Source organism: Triticum aestivum, chromosome 2B (assembly GCF_018294505.1).
Source record: "Triticum aestivum cultivar Chinese Spring chromosome 2B, IWGSC CS RefSeq v2.1, whole genome shotgun sequence".
Lineage (NCBI taxonomy): Eukaryota > Viridiplantae > Streptophyta > Magnoliopsida > Poales > Poaceae > Triticum > Triticum aestivum.
The window spans coordinates 580,126,862-580,138,030 of record NC_057798.1 but is presented as its reverse complement, the minus strand read 5'-3'; the positions used below and the strand labels follow the sequence as shown (position 1 = coordinate 580,138,030).

General features: G+C 45.7%; 1 pseudogene; it reads left to right on the top strand.

Annotated features, from left to right (window-relative positions):
- Nucleotides 1–7,162: 7,162 nt before the first annotated feature.
- Nucleotides 7,163–9,426, top strand: LOC123041712 (vacuolar-processing enzyme beta-isozyme 1-like; annotated as a pseudogene).
- The last annotated feature ends 1,743 nt before the right edge of the window (nucleotides 9,427–11,169 follow it).

Below are 11,169 nucleotides of genomic sequence, written 5' to 3'. Positions count from 1 at the left end.
TTACTCTATTCAGCAGGAGTCGAGAAAGAGAAAGACCCTAACAGAAGCTTTTGTGCTTATAAGCTAGATTTATCCAAGGCATATGACAGTGTGGACTGGATCTTCTTGGAGCGAATGATGCAAAAGATGGGCTTCGCTCGCTGATGGGTGAACTGGATTATGGCTTGCGTCACCTCGGTGAGATACTCTATAAGATTCAATGGAACCCGCTTGGATTCATTCGCACTGTCGCGTGGGCTTCGGCAAGGTGATCCCCTATCCTCGTTCTTGTTCTTGTTAGTTGCTGATGGTCTTTCTGCCCTGTTGAAAGATGGTGAGGAGAAAGGTGACTACACACCTCTGAAAATTTGCCGCGGAGCTCCGGGTGTGTCTCATTTGTTTTTCGCAAATGACACATTGTTGTTCTTTAAAGCAGAAGAGTACCAAGCAGTGAAGGTTAAGGAAGTGCTCAATACATATGCACGAGCTACCGGGCAGCTCATCAACCCGGCCAAGCGCAGTGCACTTTTTGGGGCGGCTTGCCCAGCGGCTGTACATGACATGGTCCGGGTTACCCTTAATATTGAGGTAATCAACTTTGAAGAAAAGTATTTGGGACTTCCAACGCCAGAAAGACGTATGACACGAGGTAAATTTCAGAATTTGCAATCACAACTGTTGAAGAGGATCATTGCATGGGGTGATACCCTCTCTCTTGCTGGCAAGGAGATTATGATCAAAACGGTCGCGCAAGCCATCCCCACTTATATTATGGGTGTATTTAAACTGCCTATGTCTGTATGTGATGACCTCAACAGAATGGTTCGGAATTTTTGGTGGGGAGCGTCTGAGGGCAAGAGGAAAACTCACTGGTTGGCTTGGCCAAAAACTTTGGCGCACAAAACTCAGGGCGGATTGGGCTTCAAGGACTTCAGAGTTTTCAACCAAGCTCTACTCGCGAGACAAGCGTGGAGGTTGCTAACCAAGCCTAATAGTTTGTGTGCACAGGTACGAAAGGCTCGCTACTATCCCGATGGCCGACTTGAAGACACGGTGTTCTCTGGAAATGCCTGCCCTACTTGGTAGGCTATCTAGCATGGCCTTGAGCTCCTGAAGAAGGGCCTCATCTGGCGTGTTGGCGATGGACAACACATCCGCATCTGGAGTGATCACTGGGTGCCACGGGAGCCATCGCACCAACCCATCACCCAGCAAGGCACCTGCCGACTGAGGAGAGTAGCAGAACTTCTGGACAATGAAGGGTCCTGGCGCATGGACCTTCTTCGACACTATTTCCTCCAGGCAGAGATTGACGCGATCACCAGCATCCGCACATCGCATCGCATCCCTGATGACATTATTGCATGGGCGCCAGAAAAGAACGATATCTTCACCGTTCGGTCCGTCTACCACTTTGCCATGGATGAGTGCGAGCGTCCATTGGCTACCGCCACGAGCAGGGCACCGGATGGTCGTCGCGCCATCTGGAAGATCATATGGGGGGTGCCCTGCTCCCCCTAAGGTACGCATGTTTGCATGGAGAGTGGTGACTAACTCGTTGGCTACATGGGCCAACAAACTTTCTCTTCATCTTGAGCTTACTGACATTTGTCCCCTTTGTGGTGTGGAACGAGAGGACGGGTTCCATGCGCTTTGCAGATGCCCACTAGCTATAGATTTGTGGCGTGCCATGGAGGTGGATTGGCCCATCCCGAAGCTTGAAGCAATATGTAATAGTGGGCCGGAGTGGCTGTTTACTCTCCTGGACCCCCTGGATGATACGACACGGATGGTGGTCCTCATGACCATGTGGCTATCCTGGCATGTCCGCAATGAGATAACACATGGGAAGAGGCCACCACCCACAGAAGTTTCTCGCTGCTTTCTTCAAGGGTATATAAGCTCGCTATTATGCATCCATCAATACCCACATGGCGATATGGAGAGGGGGGAGATGGTGCTGCATGTGACCCAACCGGCTACAACTCCGAGTGCCATCTCGCAACAGGAGCTGCGGTGGATTGCCCCAAGGCCGGGTTGGACGAGCTAAACACCGATGGGAGCTATGTCCCGTCGACAGGTGCTGCTGGAGGTGGCATGATTCTCAGAGATGAAGGAGGAGAGATCGTGTTTAGTGCATGCAGGGAAGTACGCACATGCGAGAACAGTCTTGAGGCGGAACTGCTTGCGTACAGAGAGGGATTGGACCTGGCGGTGCATCGGACTAGCCTGCCCATTTTGGTGGAGCTGGATAGTGTTGAAGCGGTACGTATGCTCACAACACATGTGGCGGATCGATCGCAACATCGTACTCTCGTGGAGGAGATACAGAGCCTAGCCATGTCGACGGAGAGGGAGATCTTATTTAGTCATTGTAGACGTTCACAGAATAAAGTTAGCCATGAGCTGGCCGTGTATGGCCGAAGCACCCCACACACTGCAGTGTGGTTGTAGTCTGGGATGGACTGCTGAGAAGCCTCCTTGAGTAATGAAAAATTTCCTTTTCCCTGCAAAAAAAAGATGCAATTCAGATGTTTGTCCAGATCAGACGGAGCGGCAGTCCTTTGGTGCCTCACTGCGCCCAACTTCCACTTCAGTAGAGACCTTGTTCTGACGGAACATGTACTCCAAATTTAGTTTCTTAGCGGACAGGGACCTCGGCCGTGTCTCTCCCAGCTGAAGACAAACGGTAGAAGTCCGTATCAGGGGCTGTTTGGATTGCATCCATCACCCGCCGATCCAAAAGTTTGGTCGTTAACCAGGCTTGGCGTCCTGTTTGGATTGGCACCAATTTTTTGGTGCACCCAGCCCACCCCAGCTCCTCCAGTTCACTTTGATGCCAAACCATTGGCAAATCTCAGGCGCCCAGATCCTGCACCAAATATTTGGCTCGCCAACATTGGCATGGCCGACAGTGGCGAGAACCAAACAGTAGAATACTAAAATTTTGATGGTGTTTTTCTGCAGCTCATCGTTTCTTGTTTTTAAAAGGAAGGTTCTTGGCTCGGTTCGGCTTTGGTTTTCTGCCTGCTGGCAGGGGAAGATTCGTGTGGGGATTTGTCTGGGATTTTACCTGGTTTTTTTATGGCGAGGCGGCGTTTGTTAGGTAATGATTGGTGTGTTTCGAAGGGCACGAGCGTGGTCCATGATTTTATCGATCGGAGAGAGGTCACCACACACTAGACTACGCCCATTTAGCTAGGCTGCTTTCCGCCACAATTAGTACAAGATAGATAGAGCCACGTACTATGCAAATACGCGCAAAAGAATTTGCATGTTGACGGAGTTTAAGCCGTGGGATGTCCAAATCCATCTCACTTTAGTAAAGAAAATCATCAAAAAAGGACCGCAACTAGCTCGTTTATATCATTTTATTTATTTATCTATACTACTTATAAAAGAGCAAACATTATCTTTCCTAAGTGTACCCCGTAAAACGTACACGGATACATTACCACCGCATGATTAGTCCCATTAAACTCAATCTAACGGCTAGCCCTATCCTAATTTGTTCTCCGTGTGCAATTAGCAATTTACATTGACTGACCGTATTCCACCGTGAAGAAAAATATGAAAGTCCACGCCTGGTCAATTAGGAAACTATAATCACGGATACATCATATTAAGAAACTAATCACGGGCACATCTAATTATTAGAAAACTAATCACAAACGCATCCTATTATAGGAAACTAATCATGGACGCATCCTATTATTAAAAAAATAATCACGAGCGCATCCTATTAGGAAATTAATCACGGACGAATCTAATTATTAGGAAACTAATCACGGTCGCATCTAATTATTAGGAAACTAATCACGGACGCGTCCTATTAGATAACTAATCATGAACGCATCTAACTATTAGGAAACTAATTGCGAACGCATCCTATTGTCTCCTATCAGGGAATCGCGATCGCGAGTCGCCTGCCGTCACCAGCCCACCACCCACGAGAGCCACAATGGGAGACAGGCAAGGAGGAGCTGCGGCTTCCTCTGAACACACACACGTGCCATCACCGCCTTCGTCTTCTACCTGGAGGCCAGGTCACTCTTCTACTGACTGCAACGACTTCGTCCACGTCCTGGGCATGCTCTCCGGGAATCATCGGCATCCGCGTCGACTTCAGCTCCGTCCACAACACCCACGCTGACAACCACCCGACGCCTTCAAGTAGGGGCAACGCTGAGTATCCTGGACCGGTATAAGCGGGCCAAAAAATCGAGTGGGGGCATTCGCCCCCACAGTCATGCATGTTGATTCGCCTGGTCGCCAACCATATTCGTCCACAGGGCGGCGCCAAGTCTCGGCAACTGCGCAGCAGGTGAAGCTAATCACGGCCCCATCTCACTCGCCCGAAGCCACCGTCGACTCCCTTAGCTCTGACGCGTGCTGCTCCGTTGGACACGCTTGTCCAGTACTCACGCGTGGACGACGTCGTCCAAAGACATCCTACCTTCGTCGGACGCTGGAACTCCCCACGCCCCGGTGCGTGGAGGCCGCCGCCTCAAAGCTGGACGACTGACTCACCTGCGTCGACAATGCCCCCAGCTGGTGAGAGGACACGGTTGCCGCGGAAGCTCGCAGGCCTGAACGACGGAGACGCTCGCCTTCACACGAATGCGCCGCACACACGCACTAATCAGGTAAGTACCGAGTGCTGTTTTTTACTGTCATCGCTACCTCGTCGGTGGTGACACATCTAGAAGTATAGGAACTAGAGATGAGGCAATGAGAAACAGAGGAGCGCTGGAGCACACACAGTTGGGTTTCAGGCACCATTGCCTTCTTTCTTTCTTTATTTTCACTGATTTTCGCGTACCTGCAACAGACATCCTTGCTTTTTTAAGTACTGACTACCGGTTATTACATGGCCAGCTCACGACTACACAGTGAACTCACAGACAAATTGGCTGAACCAAGACCTTACGTTTCACTGAAAAAACCAAGAAGTTTGCATAAGTTTTAGTGGGAAAAAACTAAAGTTCACATAAGTTTTACTAAAAAAACCTGAAGTTTGCATAAGTGTATCTGTTTGTCCAGCAGATACATGGCAATTTTATACAGCCCTTATCTACAATCCTTATCTACAGTTGAGTTAACATGTTTTCCTGATAGAAAACTTGGACCACATATAAGAGAAGCAAAAGATGCATGTTTATTATCATGATGACGAATGTAGGATATTTTGTGGTCATGGTAAATTCTCATATCATTTATTTTATTTCATTATTGCACTCTACATTACATATTACGCACGACCACTTTGGTAGAGGTGACGAGTTCGCATCATACAGAGAGACCAACCATGTTTCTCCGAATATCTTGAATCATGATCCCTATGACTTCATCTCTACTACTTATAAGAAGTACATTTTTTCATTTGACTATTTCCTGACTTGAGAGGTAAGGTATGTTTTATCCACTAGAGTTGCTAAAATTGGAAGCATGTCTGCAGTTTTTTTCTTTCTAAACCGGTATTTGTTGGCCTTTTTTGCCACTGTTATTCTTACAAGTGGTAGCCTACGCATGTTGAAGACCATTTCCAAATTATTTATCTTCGTATCATTATTACTACAAACTGAGAGGACATTTGTTCTATTGTCAAAAATTTAGAATGCTGAGCCCTTAAAGAAATGTGTAGTACTCAAGTAACTGTTCTAAGTTGTCATATTAATGCTTTTGTCCAGTGAATAACAAGTATAATTATGCAATTTATCACTGTAATTTTTATTTGGTTTACATGTTCTATTTTCATAATAAAATAAGTCACTTTTCTTACTTCCAGACATTACAACACTTGTGGTGCAATAGTATAATCGGATGGTCCAACTAGCATTTTTTTTGTCTTGTTTCACATCTGATTTTATGCAGTCAAGACATCTCTACACTTCTCTATCTGACTATGGCTTCCTTTTTTCAACAAACCATAGAGGTCTCTTCCCACTATTGTGGTTGACACTCAATTGTAATAATAATTCTTGACTGGAGTTTGTTGGCACTGAAACGGTTCCTTAGCTTGTCCTAAGTGACATTTTCATGTGTGATTATACTTGCATAAATGTGTGCATATGAAGAATCATGATGAATCTTCTAAATAATTTTGAGTTTTATACATTGGGAAAAGTGGGTGGTCTTTTAATACAGGAGACATGTTGATTAAGGAGAAACGATATTGATTAAAGAGAAACGATATTTCAAATTATTTGTACAAGTCGGGAATAAGAGATTGTGTACTTTATAAGAAAATTTCAAACTTACGAAAAAATTGTCTTGTATTAAGTTTAGTATAATGTGTTAATCTAAATAGATGCGTGTTGCACGTGCACACTTATTAGTCCAAATAGACGTGCGTTGCACGTGCACACTTACTAGTTATAAAAGAAACTAGCTTGTTAGAGCATCTCTACCAGCTTACATATCTCTAGGGAGTGCGTAAGTCGTCGTTCACACGCAGCTATTAATGTGAAAATAATTTGAAATCAAGAGACGCATCATTTTGAAAAGCAAACCATTAATGCAATTAATCTCTATTATTAAAGGGGTATATATATACATCGTCGTTGTTCGCACACAACCATTAGTGCAAAAATAATTAAAAATCAAGAGACAGATCAATTTGAAAATCAAGTCATTAATTCTATTAATCATGTTTAAAGAGAAATCTTTTCGCGCGGAATTAATTTGGAAACCTACTCATTAATGCAATTCATTAGATGTACTCCCTCCGTTCCTAAATGTTAAATCTTTTCAGATTTTCACTATGGACTACATACGGAGCAAAATGAGTGAATTTATACTCTAAAATATGTCTATATACATTCATATGTAGTTTGTAGTGGAATCTCTAAAAAGATTTATATTTAGAAACACAGGGAGTACCTCTAATGAATTGCATTAATGAGGGGCTACATATATGAAGCAAAATGAATGAATCTATACCCTAAAATATGTCTATATACATCCGTATGTAGTTTATAGTGGAATCTCTAAAAATACTTGCATTTAGGAACGGAGGGAGTAGGAATTTTTCCTACCTATTTCCGCCAATAGTCTGTGTGATCCACTTTTCCAATTATTCTTCACTCCTTACACGCCGCCGCGGCTATAAAATGAAGCCCCGGCCCCTGCTGGTACGGTCACACTTCACTCTTCGCCTTCTCTTCCTCTCTAGCACATGCACATGATGGCTGCGTGGTGGGTTTGTGGATTCCTCCCGCTCCTAGCCGTGGCCGCGGCCACTGGGGATGGGGCGAAGGGGAGCTCGGAGCCGCTGATCCGGCTGTCAGACGGAGAATGGGCATGCCCCTGCGCCTAGCCCCGCCGCGTCGGCGGCGGAGGAAGGGGTGACAAAGTGGGCCGTGCTCGTTGCGGGCTCCTCCGGCTACGGCAACTACCGGCACCAGGTGAGAGTCCTCTCCTCAATAAAACTCGTATATCATTCACCATATGAAATTTTGTGCTGAGCGACTGTGTGTTGTTGTTGATGCATGGCACGACGTACAGGCCGATGTGTGCCACGCGTACCAGATCCTAAAGAAGGGAGGCCTCAAGGATGAGAACATTGTGGTGTTTATGTACGATGACATCGCCGACAACCCTGACAACCCAAGGCGTGGAGTCGTCATCAACCATCCTAAAGGTAAAGATGTTTACCATGGTGTTCCCAAGGTATTACTATTACCTAATTACTGGGTGTGTTTCCTTTTTAATTCAAATAAGGTTGACGATCAACTTAACATGCATTGCAGGACTACACTGGCGAGCAGGTCACTGCTAAGAACTTGTACGCGGTTCTCTTGGGGAACAAAACCGCGGTTACTGGAGGGAGTAGGAAGGTGATAAACAGCAAACCAAATGATCACATCTTTATCTACTACACGGATCATGGGTCTCCTGGTTCACTTGGTACATGCATACATAATCCCACGTAAACGACCATGTAGTTCAGCTGATTTTGTTTTGTCTATATCTTAGCTAACCTTATCAAGCTTCTGTGCAGGCATGCCCAACGGACCAAATGTTTATGCTGACGACTTCATCAAAGTGTTGCGGCAAAAGCATGCTTCCAAAAGCTATTCGAAAATGGTATGTATTCTTTCTTTTCTTTTTCCCTTAAAATATTTTTAAAAAAATCTGAAACAGTATGTACGCTTTGAGTCCCACCTCTAATGAGAATTACTGCAATTTTGGCAGATCATATATGTTGAAGCGTGTGAAAGTGGCAGCATCTTTGAGGGTTTGTTGCCACAAGATCTTAATATTTATGTTACAACGGCAGCAAATGCGGTAGAAAGTAGCTGGGCAGCATACTGCCCTGGGATGGAAATGCCACCTCCACCTGAATATGATACATGTTTAGGTGACTTATACAGTGTTTCTTGGATGGAGGACAGGTAATAAGCATTAGCTGTAATATATGTACTAGTACAAGTTTGTATCAGTTGTCCACAACCATGACGCTTGCTTGCTATTCTAAACCATTCGATCCTATTTAATTTGAAGTGAAACTCACAATCTAAAGAAGGAAACAATCAAGCAGCAGTACGAGGTAGTTAAAGCGAGAACGGCACCCCTGAATGAGTCTAGTATAGGTTCTCATGTCATGGAGTATGGTGACAAGACATTCAAGGGTGACATGCTTTTCCTCTATCAAGGTTTCGATCCTGCAAAGTTAAACATCAGAAATAGGCCGCTGCCTACGCCCAGCCTCAAGGGTGCAATCAAGCAAAGATACGCCGATATTCTTTTCATGTGGAAGAAGGTAACAAACATCCCACTTAGCATTACTTGTCTAGATCTGGAGTACTAAGTTTCATGTGTTTTGTTTTGACTAATTTGTCTGCTAATCTATCTTCTTGCTTTCAGTATGAGAAGTTGAATGTGGGATCGGAAGAGAAGCTGAGGGCCCTCAGGGAGGTCAAAGAAACCGTTCTACACAGGAAGCATCTAGACAGCAGTATCGATTTCATCGGGAAGCTTGTCTTTGGATTCGAAAAGGGGTCTTCAGTGCTTGGGGCTGTTAGAGGCTCGGGCCAGCCATTAGTCGACGATTGGGATTGTCTGAAGATCATGCTGAGTGCAACAATTCCTTATTTGAATCCCATGAACATGCAACACCCTCCACTCTTTGTGTTTCTGATAGAACTTACTCTGCTATACTGATGCCAATTGCCAGGTGCGAGTTTTCGAGTCCCATTGCGGATCACTCACTTGGTATGGCATAAAATACATGAGGGCGTTCGCAAACATCTGCAACAATGGCATCTCCAAGACCAAGATGAAGGAGGCAAGCATCAACGCTTGCGACGGCTACGACTTGGGGAAGTGGAGCCCGTTGGTTCGAGGGCACAGCGCCTGATCCACTGCACTCAAGTTCATGGGAGCAGTAGCAAATGCTCCGGAGGTTCCTAGACCTTGTATGGTGTACATACATGGTAGATGGTACATTGGTATACATACAAGAAACAACCCAGTAATGGTACCCCTGTGGTGTTGGGTTAATCAGTAGTGTGTGGTCATGCCTCTGAAAATCAAATTTGACTGCAATCAATTGAAAGGCAATGATTATTATAACAAGTGTGTGTTAATATCTTTGCATGACAGTGCCACTTTTTTGAGAATGCTTGACTGTGCCATATAATTTCGTAATAGTAATAAACAGGTGAGCCATGATTAGCGGACCAAAACTGATGACCCATTATAGCAAGGTAGTGCTCCTCCTACATGGAGCCCTACCAAGATCACTAACATAAGCTATTGCTGATAAGATGAGATTAAGATCTTTTTGAAGCTCCCTTGATGCTAGTGCGGATCTGTCTTTCACAAATCGTTCGGTCTCGGGCCCGTATGCCAGTATGCGAGAACTGAAGGTTCTACCGTGAGGCAATCTAATTAAATTAGCTAACCTGCATTCATACACTAGTTTTTCAATAGGTTAGTGACTTCACACTCATCTATGCTATTAAAGGGGAATCGAACGTCGTGATGGTTCCGTGACACCCTGATTTGTTTGCAATTGTGGCCATCAGAAAGTTATTTAGACCTCTAGATCAAAAGTTCGAATATATGATAACGTGATGGCAGTCGCCTTTGGTGTTTCATTGGACCAAATAGGAGAACATATCATCATGACTTGTTGATGTCACGTCAGAGTTCAGATCGCCTTAATGGCACTGTTTGTCTCGCCTAATCGAGTCCAATTATGATACTTACTGCAGTCCCCGGGTTGATTAGCGTATCTTAGGGATGTGACTAAATGGTGTGGAGCTTAGTGGCCGATATGGCTAACTAAGTGGTGTTTCAAATGATGATGGCAAGCTTTGGTGCTCTCTGCAATCGAGTGACTGATTTTCAGCACAGCTGGTACTTGGATGGCGAGCACCCTGCGTAGATGAACGTGCCGGTGTCTGCCCCTGTGAATGCGGCGCCGAGAACTATCACAAACATGGCGACGGCGACGGCAGCAGCGGCGGCGCGCCCACAGCAGAGTTGGTTGCGAAGGTGCATGGCTGAAGAGATGAACATGAACACGATGTGCGCGTGTTTCTGGTGGTTTCGATGGCTGTGGTGAGCGGGGGAGTGGCCGGTGTATTCTTTTTTTAAATACTGTGTTGGCAGGGTCTTGAACTCAAGACCTCTTGGCTCGGATACCATATTGAATTCATGCTCCAGCCAACTCATCCAAAAGTCCGAACTGATGGAGAGAGGCGGGCAATATACTTCAACACGGTGCCCGAATGCTTTTTTCAGTCTTTGTTCTCGGAGTGAAGAGAATGTGATGGGGAGGACGCAGAATAAATGCGAGCTTTGTGGTAAAGCTTGCGAGGATTTGTGGTCTCGAGATTTATACACACGTCGACTAAGAGACGACGATGCCTCCTCCTGGTAACGGTTGGGTCTGGGCCCGACGACTCTGGTCTGATCCCGTCCAGCTAAGCTATGTTTCTTGAAATTAGCCAGGACCGATGACAGCCAACGCTCGGTTTTCGTTCTGCTTTACTAGCAGCTGTGTCAGAGCCCTCCCCTGGCAGGTATGTGGGCTTGCCTTTGGACCGGTACATGGGCCTGGCCCATCGGGACACCATCGAGCACGCAGACTACAATTACCAGGGAGAAGGCAACGGCAGACCCTATTCGGCGCTGCAGGCGCCGGCTAAAGGGCAATTTTCCTAACTGGCGCCTGCAGCG